Consider the following 16,243-nt stretch of genomic DNA (forward strand, 5'->3'; position numbering starts at 1 on the left):
TGCGGATCATACGGATGATCGGCTGTGGCGACCCCTAACAGGAGCAGCCGAAAGAAGAAGAAGAAGAGATATATACACACACACACACACACACACACACACACACACACACACACACACACACACACACACACACACACACACACACACACACACACACACACACACACACACACACACACACACACACACACACACATATATTTGTGTAGTGTCTGTCCTGTCTTGTGTTGTCACTGAATGACTCCCTCAAACTTTTGTGAAATTGTTCCAAACTTCCGGACTGCACCTACCTCTCCCATGCGTATGTCTTTAGGGTATTTTTTTTTCATAACTGAAAACATTGTTTACTCATTGTGATCATATAATTTATTTTGCCTTCCTATCCCTGGTATCGAACCGTGGTATCGCCATTGAAACTTGAAGAACACATGCCAAGTGGCTTCACCAAGCACTTCATGAAACGGTTGAAGAAACTTTTAAAAATGAAATGTTTAATTTTTATTTGTATTTATCGATACTGAAGTGACGGGTCATATAATGGAAGATCGTACAAAAAGGGGAAATGTTATGTAAAATTAAATTTCACATTTTCAGCGAGCCAGCCATTGCCTGTTGCATCGCAGAACAACGTGTGGTTAGCGCAAGTGAGTGGCCCTAAACTTTGTTTAAGTCGATCGATATAAAGTATTCAGTGACAATAGGACTATTGTAGAGCACTAGCCAAGTGGCTTAAGCACTCAAGGAAGCACTCCAATTAAATGGTTGATAAGAAACGGCTGGCTTGGTAATCAATGATCCGTCATATTGAACACCTCCCAGAGACGCCCACACAATGTCCAAATTAGACAAATTAACACTTCTTTTATGAGTTGGAACTGCTACTAAGTTCAATTCTGGAGCTTAAGTTATGTAATTAGGCTTAGCTTAAGAGATTCTCAAGGTTATGTTATGTGCGGAAATGAAATAAAGCCATGAACGCTGGCATCTCCAGGCGTTTATAAGCATTGCAATCTACCCAGAAATCTGTAGCTATGATAAGCACGCTTTCGATAATATGAGTGAGGAAAATGAAAAAGAAAAACTTTATTATTAAGGAATCATTGTAGCCTGTTCCAAGTCAAGGCATGGTTCGAGCAGGCCAAAAACATGGCGGCTTCAGACCCCAATGAGGTAACCCAGGAGATGCCTTAAAACCACAGAGAGTGAGGTGGCCGAGGAGCGCCTGATGAAGGATATAATTAAATAAGACCACGAATTGTCTTCAAAAGGGGTGTTTTAATTCATCCAGATACACAATTTTCACTCATGCACTTCCTTGGAGTTCCCTTCGTATTCATGCAAAGTTTCCGACTGCTAGGTTTCATGGCTTTGGAGTTATGGAGGATACGCACACACTGACAAACACACACGCACACATTCACATTTATTAGTAAAAATTAAATTGTGTCCGTTTTTGAGATTGTTCATTCTTATTGTTTTTTTAACTTCATGTAATCCTCCCCCCAAACATTTGATTTGTTAAAAAATATACCTGTTCCCAGGATTGGATTTTGCTCATTCTGGTTGTCTCCTTTGATGGTTTAGACTGGTTGTAGTGCAGTTCGAAAAGCGGTTCAACCGGTCACAGGCTGCGCTCACGACCAACGGTTGCTCGGCCGAATTAGATAGGTCGCAAGTGTCTATCGGTGCTTCACCCGGTTAATTCTGCGGCCCAGGGTATTGTGATGTTGCAAACAGACCCAGGAACTTAGTCAGGGCTGTGTGGCGGTGGCTTTGACAATACCAGCGGCCCTCAAATAGAGTAACCGGAATGGTCTGGTGGCTGTAACAATATTTGTGTGTGTATTATTTATACAGTATATTATATATATATATATATATATGTATATATATATATATATCTTCTTCTTCTTTCGGCTGCTCCCGTTCGGGGTCGCCACAGCGGATCATCCATATGATCTGCATAGTGATTTGGCACATGTTTTACGCCGGATGCCCTTCCTGACGCAACCCTGGTCGCCTCTGACAACACAGGGATAATTATATATATATATATATATATATATATATATATATATATATATATATATATACACACACACACACACTGTAGGGCCTCGCTATTCACAGACCCCATGTATTAGTGGGTCATAAAGTGTGACCTGCTTCTACATTTGCGCTTTGTGTATTTGCATTTTGTTTTATGATTATTATTATTATTATTACTATATATTTTTTATTTTTTTATTTTTTTACACTTCAGGACTGGTCTCCCATATCCAGCTGGGAAATTGAAAATTAGCCAACATCACAGCATTACATAAAAAGGTGCTAAAACGGATTCCCTGAACTACAGCCCACTGAGCTTACTGTACTTCCAATCATCAGCAGATCATGGAATCCATTACCTCAATTGACATAAATTCATTCCTTTTCTCCAACAGCCTCATCTCAGATCATCAATTCAGATTCAGACCTGGTAACTCTACTTTGGACATGCTGCTTCTACTTCCCAACAATGCATGGAGACCCTCAATATTAGACGTGAGATCAGTGCCATCTCTCTGGACATCATCATACAGTATCTCATCATCATCATACAGTATCTCGACCTTTTGACACAGTCGGGCATCCTTTCTTGCTTTCCAAACTGTCTGCTTATGGAATCCAAGGCCAACTCCACTCTTGGATTACTGACTTCCCCCTCTCTCGAAGCCAACATGTGGCTCTCAACAGAATCCTTTCATCTCCCCTCCCTGTAAAGGCTAGAGTACCCCAAGGCAATGTTCTAGGCCCAATCTGATTCCTAATCTTCATCAGTGATCTCACTGACTTTGAAAAAATCCTCTTTATATCTTTGCTGATCACTACACTCTCTGCCAAGACATCTCTCATCCTTCTGACAGACAGGCAGCAGCCTCTTCCCTCTCCTCAGACCTTGACAAAATCACAAACTGGTCAAACAGAATTTTGCTTATGTATCCATATTGTCTACCCTTTGTGTTCTTCCTTACCCCTCATCATTACCTGCATCCCTTGTTTATCCATCTCCATCTAATTTCTCTCTCTGCCCTGCTATTGGCGTTTCCCCTTTATCCTGCGGTTCCCTTTGTTATGTTGTGTCCTCATTTGTTATGTGTAATCGCTCTTCCACGAGCCTAGACAGTGTGTATTAAAAAAAAAAAAATTCCCTGAGATTCGTGGACCTCAACATTCACAGCATTTTCCAGGAACATATCCCCTACAAGTAGTGGGGTCTGACTATATATATATATATATATATATATATATATATATATATATATATATATATATATATATATATATATATATATATATATATATATATATATATATATTCGAAACGTGGAGTGTGACGAGCACTCCCCCAATCTCCATTGGACATCGTCCTACACCAAAGCGTCATCTCCAATCTGGAGGCCTTAAGCCCAGTGACTGTCAAACAGACAAAGATTAAATGGTCAACATCAGTTAAACATCGAACAGAGCCGCCTTTCCAGATTTTGGGCTTATTTGCCCTCATCAGGAAGGCATACTGATAAATAGCTGACCAATGATGACCACATTCATCATTTAAGCATCAGGCGCACCCCCTGACTGTTATTGTGAGCATCACCGTGTATTATGACTGACACTGTAAAACCACATAATCCGCAAAGAACAACCGTCCATCTGCCACCCAGACGATTGTTCCCGCGAATGCAAGCCAATCAACCAGAAGGCACGTGATGTGATTGGCGGGTAAATCGAAACATGTGGAGTGTGACAAGCACTCCGCCGATCCCCATTGGGCATAGTCGTATCATCAACTCCAACCCGGAGGCCTCAGCCCAGCGACCCTGTCAAACAGACAAAGATTACATGGTCAACATCAGTTAAACATCAAACGGAGCCACCAATCCAGATTTCGGTGTTGGACGATGTCCAATGGAGAGTGCTTCTCATATGCATATGTGTATGTTTATATATATATATATATATATATATATATATATATATATATATATATATATATATATATATATATATATATATATATATACATACATACAAGCCTGGTGTTGGCGCAGTGGTTAGGGCAGCGGCTTGGGATACAAAAGGTCCTGAGTTCAAGCCCCGTTGGGCCACTGAATTAATACACCAGGGGGTTCACTTAGCCTGTCATCCATATGAGGTTGGCGAAATGAGTACCAGTATACTGGGCCGGTGTATACCCCGGTTAAAATAGGTGTACCATATCCCTGTGTCGTAAGAGGCGACCAGGGTTGCGTCAGGAAGGGCATCCGGCGTAAAACATGTGCCAAATCACTTTGCGGATCATACGGATGATCCGCTGTGGCGACCCCAAACGGGAGCAGCCGAAAGAAGAAGAATATATGTATATATATATATATATATATATATATATATATATATATATATATATATATATATATATATATATATATATATATATATATATATACACTTCCGGTTCAGGGATTGGTGCATGAGGACGACTCGGTGGCGAGATCTCCTTCCAGTCCCTCCAAAGCTAAGCTTCCAGTCCAAAAGTGTTTTGCGTATTTTGTTATCGAGATTTGTGTCACGGGCTGTGGAACGGTACTTTTTTTTTTCGTGTTGTGTTCATAACAGTTTTCGTGGGTAGTTGAGTTAGTTTATTGAAAGAAGCAGGGCGAGGCCTCGTGAAAAGTTTTGCGTGAAGTCATTTGGGAGTATGAGGGTGAAGATTGTTATAAACAGAGAGCGAAGGAGAAAGGATAAGGAGTATGTAAAATATGACAGTTGCTCAATGTGAGCCACATCAACAATGGGGGAAGCAGAGGGTTCTTATTGTTGTTGGAAGTGTGTGGAAATCGTCCACTTGAGGAAGGTTATTACCGGGTTGAAGGAACACATCGATACTTTTCAGCAAGTAGCAGAAGGTGAGAAATTTGTAGATAATAGTTGGTTACGGTTGTGGAGTGAGGTTGCTGAGGATATTGGAAGTGATGACGGTGCAACGGGGGCGGGCAGTGGTGACGGTGCAACGGGGGCGGGCAGTGGTGACGGTGCAACGGGGGCGGGCAGTGGTGACGGTGCAACGGGGGCGGGCAGTGGTGACGGTGCAACGGGGGCGGGCAGTGGTGACGGTGCAACGGGGGCGGGCAGTGGTGACGGTGCAACGGGGGCGGGCAGGGGTAAGGGTGCAACGGGGCGGGCAGTGAGACGGTGCAACGGGGCGGGCAGTGGTGACGGTGCATCGGGGGCAGGCAGTGGTGACGGTGCAACGGGGCGGGCAGTGGTGACGGTGCAACGGGGCGGGCAGTGGTGACGGTGCAACGGGGCGGGCAGTGAGACGGTGCAACGGGGCGGGCAGTGAGACGGTGCAACGGGGAGGGCAGTGAGACGGTGCAACGGGGCGGGCAGTGGTGACGGTGCAACGGGGCGGGCAGTGGTGACGGTGCAACGGGGCGGGCAGTGGTGACGGTGCAACGGGGGCGGGCAGTGGTAACGGTGAAACGGGGGCGGGCAGTGGGGACGGGCAGTGGGGACGGTGCAACGTGGGCGGGCAATGGGGACGGTGCAACGGGGGCGGGCAGTGGGGACGCAGCAAGGGGGTGGGCAGTGGTGACGGTGCAACGGGTGCGGGCAGTGGGGACGGTGCAACCGGGGCCGGTAGTGGTGACGGTGCAACCGGGGGCTGGCAGTGGTGACGGTGCAAAAGGGGCAGACAGTGGCGGAGGTGCAGCGGGTGTGGGCAGTGGCGGAGCTGCGGGCAGGGGCAGAGGTTCAGTGTGTGCAGGCAGGGATGGAGGTGGAGCGGCTGAGGGCAGGGGCGGAGGTGCAGCGGGTTCGAGCAGGGGTGGAGGTGGTGCAGGCAGGGGCGGATGTGCAGCGGGTGCGGGCAGGGGTGGAGGTGCAGCAGGTGCAAGCAGTGGCGGAGGTGCAACCGGGGGCTGGCAGTGGTGACGGTGCAACAGGGGCAGGCAGTGGCGGAGGTGCAGCGGGTGTGGGCAGTGGCGGAGCTGCGGGCAGGGGCAGAGGTTCAGTGTGTGCAGGCAGGGGTGGAGGTGGAGCGGCTGTGGGCAGGGGCAGAGGTGCAGCGGGTTCGAGCAGGGGTGGAGGTGGTGCAGGCAGGGGCGGATGTGCAGCGGGTGCGGGCAGGGGTAGAGGTGCAGCATGTGCAGGCAGTGGCGGAGGTGCATCTGGTGCAAGCAGTGGTGGAGGTGCAGCAATGGCAATTGGTAGAAATGAGGTATGGGAGATAGTTTTTGTGCGTGGTGAGACAATTAAATATGTAGTTTCTTCATTCTGCAGGAAGGATCATAGACAGAGAATTCTGTGTAGTTTTGAAGGAGCGGGAGTTAGGAACATTGAAAGAAAGGTAAACGATATTGTTTTGGGTCTTGGCAGGAAGAAGTTGGTTGTGGTACACCTTGGTGTGAATGATGTGGGGAAAGTTTATTCAGAGGTTTTGAAAAAAAATAGATTCAGGATATTGCACAAGCGGCTGAAAGCAACGGGTTGAGATTTTCTGGTATTCTCCCAAGATTAGGAAACAATATAGAAATGAGCAGAGCAAAAGATGTCAACCAATGGCTGGAAGAATGGTGTTGGGAGGAAAGCTTTACATTGAAGAAGCAGTGGGAATCATTTAGGGGACAAAGAGAGTGTTTCCGGAATGATGGCCGCATGTTAAATAGAAAGGGGGCAGCAAGGTGTGTAATGGGAATTGAGGAAAGGAATTCAGCCTTTTTTAGGTCAGCGGAGGGTGGGGAAGGTATTAAGGAAGGAACGGATGAAGTAATTGTTTGGAGTAAGGCCAGAATTTCAGGAAGGGAAAAGTTTCATATGTTCTATGCCAATGCCAGAAGTTTAAATAACAAGATGGAAGAGCTTGAAGCCAAAGTAGATAGCGAGGAGTAGGATATAGTTGCAGTAAGTGAGACATGGTTTAAGGAGGAGAGTAACTGGAGGACAGGATTAGAAGGCTACAAGGTGTATCGGTGTGATAGGAAGGAGAGAATAGGAGGAGGAGTAGCAATCTTGGTAAAGGACAGCATTGCATCAAGAGAAAGGGGTGACATTAAGGAAGGAATAAATGTTGAGGATTCTGTATGGGTAGAGATTAGAGATTGTAAAAACAGTAAGATACTGGTAGGATGCTTTTATAGGGCTCTGAGTGGGAAGGAATAGGAGGAAGGAGGAGGACATGAAGAATTCAAAAGGGCATGTGGTAAGGGAAGAGTATTGATGATGGGGGATTTTAACTTGCCAGGGATAGATTGGGTCCAGGAACAGGGAAAGGGCAGAGCGGATGAGGATTTCCTCATTTTAGTCCAGGATTGCTGTTTAACCCAGTTTGTAGACAAGCATGCTCGGAGGAGTGCAATGTTAGACCTCCTTTTAAGTAACGATCCCAATATGGTGGAGGAGGTGGAGGTAGGGGAGCATTTTGGAGCAAGTGACCATAACATTGTGTGTGCAAAGATTCTGTTGAAGGTTAGAGTTCAGGATAGTAGGGTAAGGCTATTAGATTTCAGGAAGGCAACCTTTGAGGTTGTGAGGAGAGAGTTGGGTGATGTAGATTGGGAGACTCTAACAACAGGACAATCAGCATCAGAAAAATGGGAAACCTTTAAGGACCAAATGTGTGGAGTGCAGAGTAAGTACATTCCAATGAGGTGTAAAATTAGAAGCATAAGGAGACCAGGGTGGTTGAGCAGTGAATTAAGGAATGCTCTAAAGGAGAAGCAGAAGGCATTTATAAGGTTTAAAATAACAGGACTGGAGTTAGATTAATATTGTTGTGGAGCCGGGCATCGTTTGCGAGCACGACCGCTAGTTGGAGCAGTAGAGTCGACTCTGCCGAACACCCGGAATCTAGATCGTATCTTTCGGAAAACTCCGAAAGGTACAGGTCCCTTACAGGACCGTGAATCGTCAAGAAATCAACCACGTGGGACAGGGTTATTTGCCAAACTTCAAAATACCTAGAGGCCTACGTGGTGACCTACCGAGGATTCACACCCTCGACGGCACTCGTACGGGACGAGCTGTATGCGTGCTCGACCCGTGCGTAACCCATGCGGATGGTTACCGAAGTCCCGTCGGTCCAAATGTACAATTTGCCGCTTGCCATTTTCCCAACACGCAACGTGCTCAGCCAATGAAAGAAACACAGAAACGAGCTGAAACATTTGACAGGGGATTTATTTACAATGGGGGGGAAAAGAGAGCACAGAAGGAGCAGAGTTATCCAACTACAAGAAATGCAAGTATGTGCAGCAAAGGGCACTTAAACAATTCCTACTTATAGACGGGCCCACAGACAGATACACACACCCAAAAAGAAAATGGACCTGATGGGTCTTCAGTCGGTAGAACCGGCCCAGGGTACCTGCCCCGCCTCATGCGTTTTGGCCGAGACGAGCGAACCAGACCAGCGTCGAGATGCGACCAGAAGAACCAGGCACCAGCGAGATGCGAGCAGACGAGCCAGGCGCCAGCGAGACGCGATCAGATGAAGCAGGCGCCAGCGAGAAGCGAGCAGACGAGCCAGGCGCCAGCGAGATGTGAGCAGACGGGGCGCGAATTCTTCCTCCCCACGCTTGAGCAGATCCGCCGCAATTATTTTCTCTCCTTTTTCCTTCGTCGTTCTCCGGCGCGGTCCACTCATGCATGGCCCTCTCTCATTGGGCGGACCGCATGTTACGGCTCAGCCTTCTTGCAAAGGACCGCCCCTCAAACAAGCAGAGCCACATGGTCCTGCGTGGGCTCCGCCCACGTCTGTGCTGACACGCACGCGTGCAATGGTGCCGGTGTAGGATGGTGGGAGGAAGCAAGGTGAATGCGTGTTGTTGTAGTTATAAGGGGTGTAAAAATGAAAGAAAACCCTTACTATCAAAATAACTCTGCAGCGCATGAACATTTAATTACCCATTAAACAAGGGAAAGGGGAGCTATCTATGCACATTTACTTGTCGAAATAACTGAGCTATGGGGACCTGCATGTCTGTGTGCACAAGGCTTCCAAGTTCGTAACAATATCACTATCGAAGTAAACGGCAGCAAGTTAAGAAAATAACTCGGCAAGCCAAGAGAGAGTATGAGAAGGACATGGCGAATAATATAAAAGATAATAGCAAGGCTTTCTTTAAGTATATCAGGGGAAAAGAACAGGGCCCACACTGGTTAGGACCAGGGTGGGCCCATTGAGGAATAGCACTGGGAGAGTGGTTAGTGACAAAAGTGAGATAGCAGGCTTATTAAACAGGTATTTTGCTTCAACTTTTTCACAAGAACAGTCAGGAGAATTGCCAATAGCTGAGAGTATCAATCAAGGAGGTGAGGAAGGGCTTTTACGGAAGATCCAGGTTGGAGTGGAGGAAGTAAAGGAACAGCTCGGTAATCTCAGAGTAGATAAAGCTCCGGGTCCAGATAACATGCACCTGAGAGTGTTGAGGGAGGTGGCTGAGCAGGTAAGCAAGATGTTAATGGATCATTTCAATCGTTCCCTGGAGTCAGGACAGGTACTGGAGGATTGGAGAGTATCAAATGCAACACCATTATTTAAGAAAGGATCCAGAGAAGGATTGGGAAACGATAGACCTGTTAGTTTGACTTCAGTTGTGGGGAAGGTGTTGGAGACATTAATTAAGGACCGGATGAGGAACCGTTTAAATAAATACAAACTAATTAAAGGGAGTCAGCATGGATTTACCAAAGGTAGTTCCTGTCTAACAAATCTTTTAGAGTTCTATGAAGCAGTGTCTGATTGGGTGGATGAGGGAAAGGTAGTGGGCATCGTATATCTAGACTTTAAGAAAACGAAAAAAAGAAAAAATGAGGTTGTTGTTACCTCATTGTAACATTGTTGTAACCACATCGGAAGTTGTTAGCCAAAGTGAGAGCTTGTCGAGTGGCTGGTCAGGTGGCTAATCGGATTGCAAACTGGCTTCGTGGTAGGACAGAAAGAATGGCTGTGAGTGGGAGGATGTCTTGCTGGGAGGATATAAGTAGTGGGTACCTCAAGGATCAGTACTCGGACCATTACTATTCATTATTTACATCAATGATTTGGATAATGGGGTAAAGAGTAAACTTTCCAAATTTGTGGATGACACAAAGCTTGGAGGCAAAGTGGAGAGTAGAGGGGTTGGTGATCAGATACAGGAAAGTATTGATACTTGTATAGATTTGGTAAAAGACTGGCAGATGTAATTTAACCTGAGCAAGTGTGAGGTGTTGGGGATGGGAAAGAACAATGAAAATAGAGATTACAGGATGCAAGGGGTAATTTTGGAGTGTCTCACAGGAGAAGGATCTGGGGGTGGTAATAGATATGGGAGGTAAGGAGACATCACAATGCCAGTCAGCTATAGGTAACGCGAATAGGGTTTTGGGTTGTATTTGGAGGGTAATCAATGATAAATCAAAGAGGTGGTGTTAACATTGTACAGGCATTGAGTGAGGGCCACATCTAGATTATTGTGCGCAGTTCTGGTCACCACAGTTCTGGAAGGACATAGATGCCATGGAGAGGGATCAGTGTCGGACTATTAGATTGTTTCCGGGCCTAGCTGGACTCAGCTATGAGGAGCGGCTGAAGGAGACAGGGCTTTATTCACTAGAAAGGAGGTGGTTACGAGGAGATATGATAGAGATGTTTAAGATAATGAAAGGTAGGGATAAAATAAGTGCAGACGAATTATTAATCAACAGAGTAGACAGTGATAGGACCAGGGGCCATCGCCTGAGAGTAAAGAAGAGGAGAGTTAAGATGGTGGTAAGGCAGGAAACTCTCACTCAGAGAGTAGTTAATGCATGGAATGGTCTTCCTGGAAAGGTAGTGGCAGCAGAAGAAGTAGATAAGTTTAAATTAGAATTAGATAGGTACCGGGAAGTTATGGAGATAGAGGGGTATGGGGACGTTGATAAGACTTTTCGGTAGTTTGAGTATCGATTGGTGATTGTGTACGGGGTGCTGTTGGTGGGGGTCTTGTTTAGGGGGGTTGTGTGGTTGATATGTGTTTTTAACCAAGTCCATGCCCCCTCCCCGAGGGGAAGAAAAGGAAAATAATAAAGAAAAATTGCAAAAATACTCAAAATAAATAAATAAATAAACAAAACAAAACAAAAAAAAAACAATTTCATTAATTAAAAACTTTTTTGGGCATTTTCTTCCTTGGATCTTGTGGATCTTGGGTTGGTGTGGTGTTCGCGCAGGCATGATGGGCTGAATGGCCTCCACCTGTGTTTAATTTCCTTGTTCCTTGTATGTATATGTGTGATATATATATATATATATATATATATATATATATATATATATATATATATATATATATATATATATATATATATATATATATATATATATATATATTGGGTGGTCGCTAGACTGCTGTTATTCTCAGGTTTTCTGTCTGTCTGTATGTATGTAATGGACAGCTCTGGAGGCCAGAGGAGTCAACCGAGTTTGATGAAACTTGACTGGTAGGTTCATACCAGGATCGAGTTGTATGCTTTTGAGCACCATTGCTATGGATGCTACCGTTGCCTAGCAACGGGACTTTGAAATTTTTGAAAAAATCCGACAAATATTTTTATATATATTTTTTCCGAAAATCGGCTTCCGCGGTTTTATGCGTACTATAATCAACCTCTTTGTCAAAAATTTCAGCCCAATCCGTGAAAAAACTGTATGACTAGTATGCAATTATATAATGACCACCCATGTCGCCTACCGGCTTGTGTGCATATATATATATATATATATATATATATATATATATATATATATATATATATGTATGTATGTATAAATACATATTATATATATATATATAAATGTATATGTATATATCTTCTTCTTCTTCTTCTTTCGGCTGCTCCCTTTCGGGGTCGCCACAGCGGATCATCCGTATGATCCGCATAGTGATTTGGCACATGTTTTACGCCGGATGCCCTTCCTGACGCAACCCTGGTCGCCTCTTAAGACACAGGGATATGGTACACCTATTTTAACCGGGGTATACACCGGCCCAGTACACTGGTACTCATTTCGCCGACCTCGGAAGGATGACAGGCTGAGTCAACCCCCTGGTGTATTAATTCAGTGGCCCAACGGGGCTTGAACTCAGGACCTTTTGGATCCTAAGCCGCTGCCCTAACCATTGCGCCAACACCAGGCATATATATATATATATATATATATATTTATATATATATATATATATATATATATATATATATATATATATATATATATATATATATATATATATATATATATATATATATATATATATATATATATATATATATATATATATATATATTTTTGGATTATACAATGTGCACTAGTTTTGCTTTTGTAATTACATCGAGGGGTTTTCTACATGCATCACATGTAGTATAACGACACTCAGATATTTTGTTTTGAGTATGTTTCAGTAGAATCCATGGACATCAGTAAATGGTGCACAATTTGACATAACGAATGAGATTTGAACCTGGTTTCTCAGCTGCATCATAGAGCAAGTGCTCAGATGGGAATTGCAATGTTTCCCCGAGAATGAGCTGACTGAGCGTTTTATTTATTTTTCCAATTCAACAGAATATAAAGTGAGGGAATATCACCCACCCTGACCTGATTGGAGGAAAACTGTCAACTCAGTCAGTCCAGTGTTTATAGTGCACATGTTGTCAAAAATTATAAAGCGCTCTCTTCCTTACATGCCAGGCCTTCGATGTTTACCTGCTCTAAGTATGTCTGTGGCATTAATTCCGAATGAAAGGGCTCAGTGAATTTGAGGATGATACGTTTTGCTCGGCCAGACAAGCCTCAGTACTGGATTGTTACACATTTTTCCTCGTGCTTATCTGAATTGTTAATTTTGAAGAAAAAATATTTTGAAGCAGCTACGAGTACGTTGGGGGCCGAGGAGTATGTAGCGTTGAGGATGTCACGACACGACACTGAGAATACCGCTGCACTTTGCCAAATGGTATTGGTGCAGATGCTGCCTTCTTGTGGTAACTAATGGTGGAGAGATTTTGTGCAGATGCCTGTCGTGGGGAGAATTGTAGTTCTCAGAGCTGATTAATTCCCAATCCCACTTCTTTGTGCCGATGTGAGTTTGGCTAATTGTGATTGGCCTGGCTGGTACAGTAACTTCCCACACCTGACATCCATTGCAGTTGCTGGCAGACTGCCATTTCTCTAACTGCTGTGGCTGGGGACGACTTGTGTGTGAACAAAATGCTATTTGATGTTGCTTCTGTTCTCCAGATGAGATTTCCCCAAAGCTGTGTAAAAGCCCAAAGTTCTCCCGCTTGCTCATGCTCGCAGCTTAAATGGACTCGTGGAGAGGTGTGAGGGTGACTGGGGCTTATTACGTGCCTAGGTAAGGCCCCACCTGTTCCACGGTAGCAACTGATGAGATGATGCATGCAGACCAAATGACCTGTCTATTTGTGAGTCTTTGTATACAAATAAAGAAGTGTATATTTATGCTTTCTTTATTTTTTACCGTCTCGGCAAACCATTTCCAGAGTGTATTCTGACCCTGTTACATGCACGAGGAATAACGACTTGAGTGGGCTCGTTGAGGACACTGGGAGGAGAAAGGTGGGGAAAGGAGGTGGTTGTGTTGGAGTGAATTCCTTAAGATAGGCCTGAAGAGTTCTCTGAATATGGGGTGGGGGGTTGGGGGGGGGGTGCGTGTCGTCTGCTAGGCTGAGTAGGGCAGGGCAATTTGAATGTTTGACACAGTTTACTGCCCTGGCGGGGAGGATTATAAATTGCCTCTTCTAAACCGTGTGCCCGAGCAGAGTCTTGATAGCTACCTTGCTCATGTGTAAGATGGCTTCCAGTGAACATGCTGATTAGCTGTCAGGGGCTGCCTCTGAGCCGCGGGAGTACAGCCTGATAAAAAAAAAACTGTAACCCTTTCCTTCCAACAACACACACTTGGCTGTTACCGGTGCTGAGCGGAGGACAACTCCATTTTGATTCTATGGCTGTTTGTTTTGCCATGCTATTTATTACCTGATGGGAGCTGCGTGTGTTCATGCATGCGTGCACATGTGTGCAGCGGTTCCAAACGTGATGCCACGGGAGGGGCTTCTGCTCCAAAAAATGACCTCTTCTGTTCCATAACGTGCCCTTAGGATTATTCTAGATCCATTTTAAGCTCCGTAGGGAATTATTAGGTTCGTATGGGACATTTCTATGTCGGAGTGGCAAGCGAATGTGAAAGCTGTAGGCTGTAGAGTGTTTGCCAAATCGCCTTTGCCCTGCCATGCGTGTGTGCGGCAAAGCGGATGAGAAAGGAGTGCTTCATGGAGATGACATTTGCTGCACTTGCTCCCGGGAGGCCGAGGCCTCCTGCCTGTCTGTGCTTCATGCTATCTTGTTTGTCGCTGCCATTAAGATTATTTCGGCGAGATACGAAGCCCTTACCTTATCCTTCACAGCATAGCTTTGGCAAGGGCCACCTGCGCATGTTGAGGACTCTCAGCATATACTGTATTATGTTAGAGGTAATATCTGGACTGCATTGCTCTTTTAGTCCTCTGTTTTACCCTCTTCGGCCCCGTCATCAGAACATCTCATCAGCTAATAAAGCAATTTGAAGCGTTTTAAGTACTCCAGTTTTTTTTTTTTTTTTTTTTTTTGCTTCAATTGCTTTGTTGCAAACTGGAGTAATATATTTTATTTTGAGGATTTGCCTCGGATATTCCAACAAATGTAGAGTATGTGCCAGCAATAGGCACTTCGAATAAACGCTCTTTTCTGCGACTCGTGATGTAAAGCGGTTTTTTATAGCATTTCTGCATGGATGCCTCACTGAATGGTGCACGGTATTGAATCCACCTGGATTAGTTATTTGTTCGTCTGACTCGCAGGGAGCTGAGAGCAACCCTCAGGGATCACCAATTGTATGTAAGAGGGACTGACAGATACAAATGTTCTTTGTATGTTTGTGAGGTTGATTTATTCTCGCCGAGCTAAAGTGCCAGGCTCCACGTATTTGTTTTCTCATCCATAAAGCACGTATCACAACAGAGAAGTTGGGGTGCGGAACTGCGGATGTAAGCTGGTAATACCACTGCTAAAGACCCGTGCGGGTACCCAGGACCTCCATTTGCAATGTGGCCGTTAGAGGATTATCTCATCACGCTGGAGGGGAGGGGGCAGGGGCGGGGGTAGATAACTCCAACCTCGTCTGCCCTACATCTTGGGAAGGAGAAATATTGCCACACAGACGTCGGGTGACATGAAAATGTTTGAATCATTCCTGATCCGTACCAGCCTGATGCATGGGTGCTTTCAAATTGCTTTGGCTCGGCTTACGGTAAGATATGCCGCAGGGTTTTCACAAGGGTTTCAGTTTGAATTTTGTATGTAGTGTTTCCTGCCCGGTTTTCAGACATTCCCAATTGTCACATCAGATGTGTGCACCACGGACATGAAATCTTATTTCCTTGTTTTACTTTACCTTTATCAGTGCAGCCCAACCGTGCTTGTTGATGCTGAGGAGGCTTATTACAACAAACAAGTGCCAGCTGGTGGGAAGTGTAGTTTGCTGTGTTCGTTTGAAGTTTCTGATGCTTAAGGATGAAAATGATGATCATGTGATTGTTGCTACATTGCCAGAAGCTGTTGGCATAACGACCTTCAGCCTCGATGAGCTAATTTGATATCGCGACAAGTTGCAGTCAAAAGTGATGCCATTGTGTCGATGTGGCAGTTAAACCCAAACCAAAGCTGTGCCGTGAACATTCCCGAATGCCCTGCGGTGTTCGGAAGAAATTGACCATTTTGGTGACATTTTCTGTTTAATGGCTCTGCCGACTTTCATCGAAGCTTGTCGCCTCAAAGGTAACCGGAGCTCAGTGTGTGGTGCCAGGTAGACTGTGTGAGCAGATGGCCAGGGCTGGGCGCACCTGGCTGTGCACAAAAAATGCCCGGCTCGTTAGGGGAAGATTGTGCCACTCCGGTGTGCAGATGCTACGTTTGCCGTTTGAGCGATTCTTCCTTTTGTACGCTTTTGTTTCGGTACATCATTCGATCGCCTTTTATTTAAACGCCAACCACTTCAGCTCCGATTCTGGCTAACAAGGAATAGTTTGTCTTGTACAGCTGCTGTGTTGAGAGCTTTTTCTCGCACGAATGTGGTGTTTTAATGGCATTTATGATTGTGAGGGCAAATCGTGTCATCGGAAA

General features: G+C 45.0%; 1 protein-coding gene across 2 annotated transcripts in view; it reads left to right on the forward strand.

Moving 5' to 3' along the window:
- Nucleotides 1–16,243, forward strand: part of BAZ2B (bromodomain adjacent to zinc finger domain 2B) — a 385,196-nt gene that overhangs the window by 33,049 nt on the left and 335,904 nt on the right. The window contains exon 1 of one of the 2 annotated variants that reach the window (XM_085873230.1): nt 15,261–15,371. The exons of the other annotated variant lie outside the window; for it this stretch is intronic. The gene's annotated coding sequence lies outside the window, so the exon portion shown is untranslated. Of the gene's footprint in view, nt 1–15,260; nt 15,372–16,243 lie in introns of those variants that run through there. 2 annotated transcript variants of the gene reach the window in all.

This window comes from Eptatretus burgeri, chromosome 3 (assembly GCF_056783735.1).
Source record: "Eptatretus burgeri isolate ZD-2024b chromosome 3, Ebu_testis_v1, whole genome shotgun sequence".
NCBI lineage: Eukaryota > Metazoa > Chordata > Myxini > Myxiniformes > Myxinidae > Eptatretus > Eptatretus burgeri.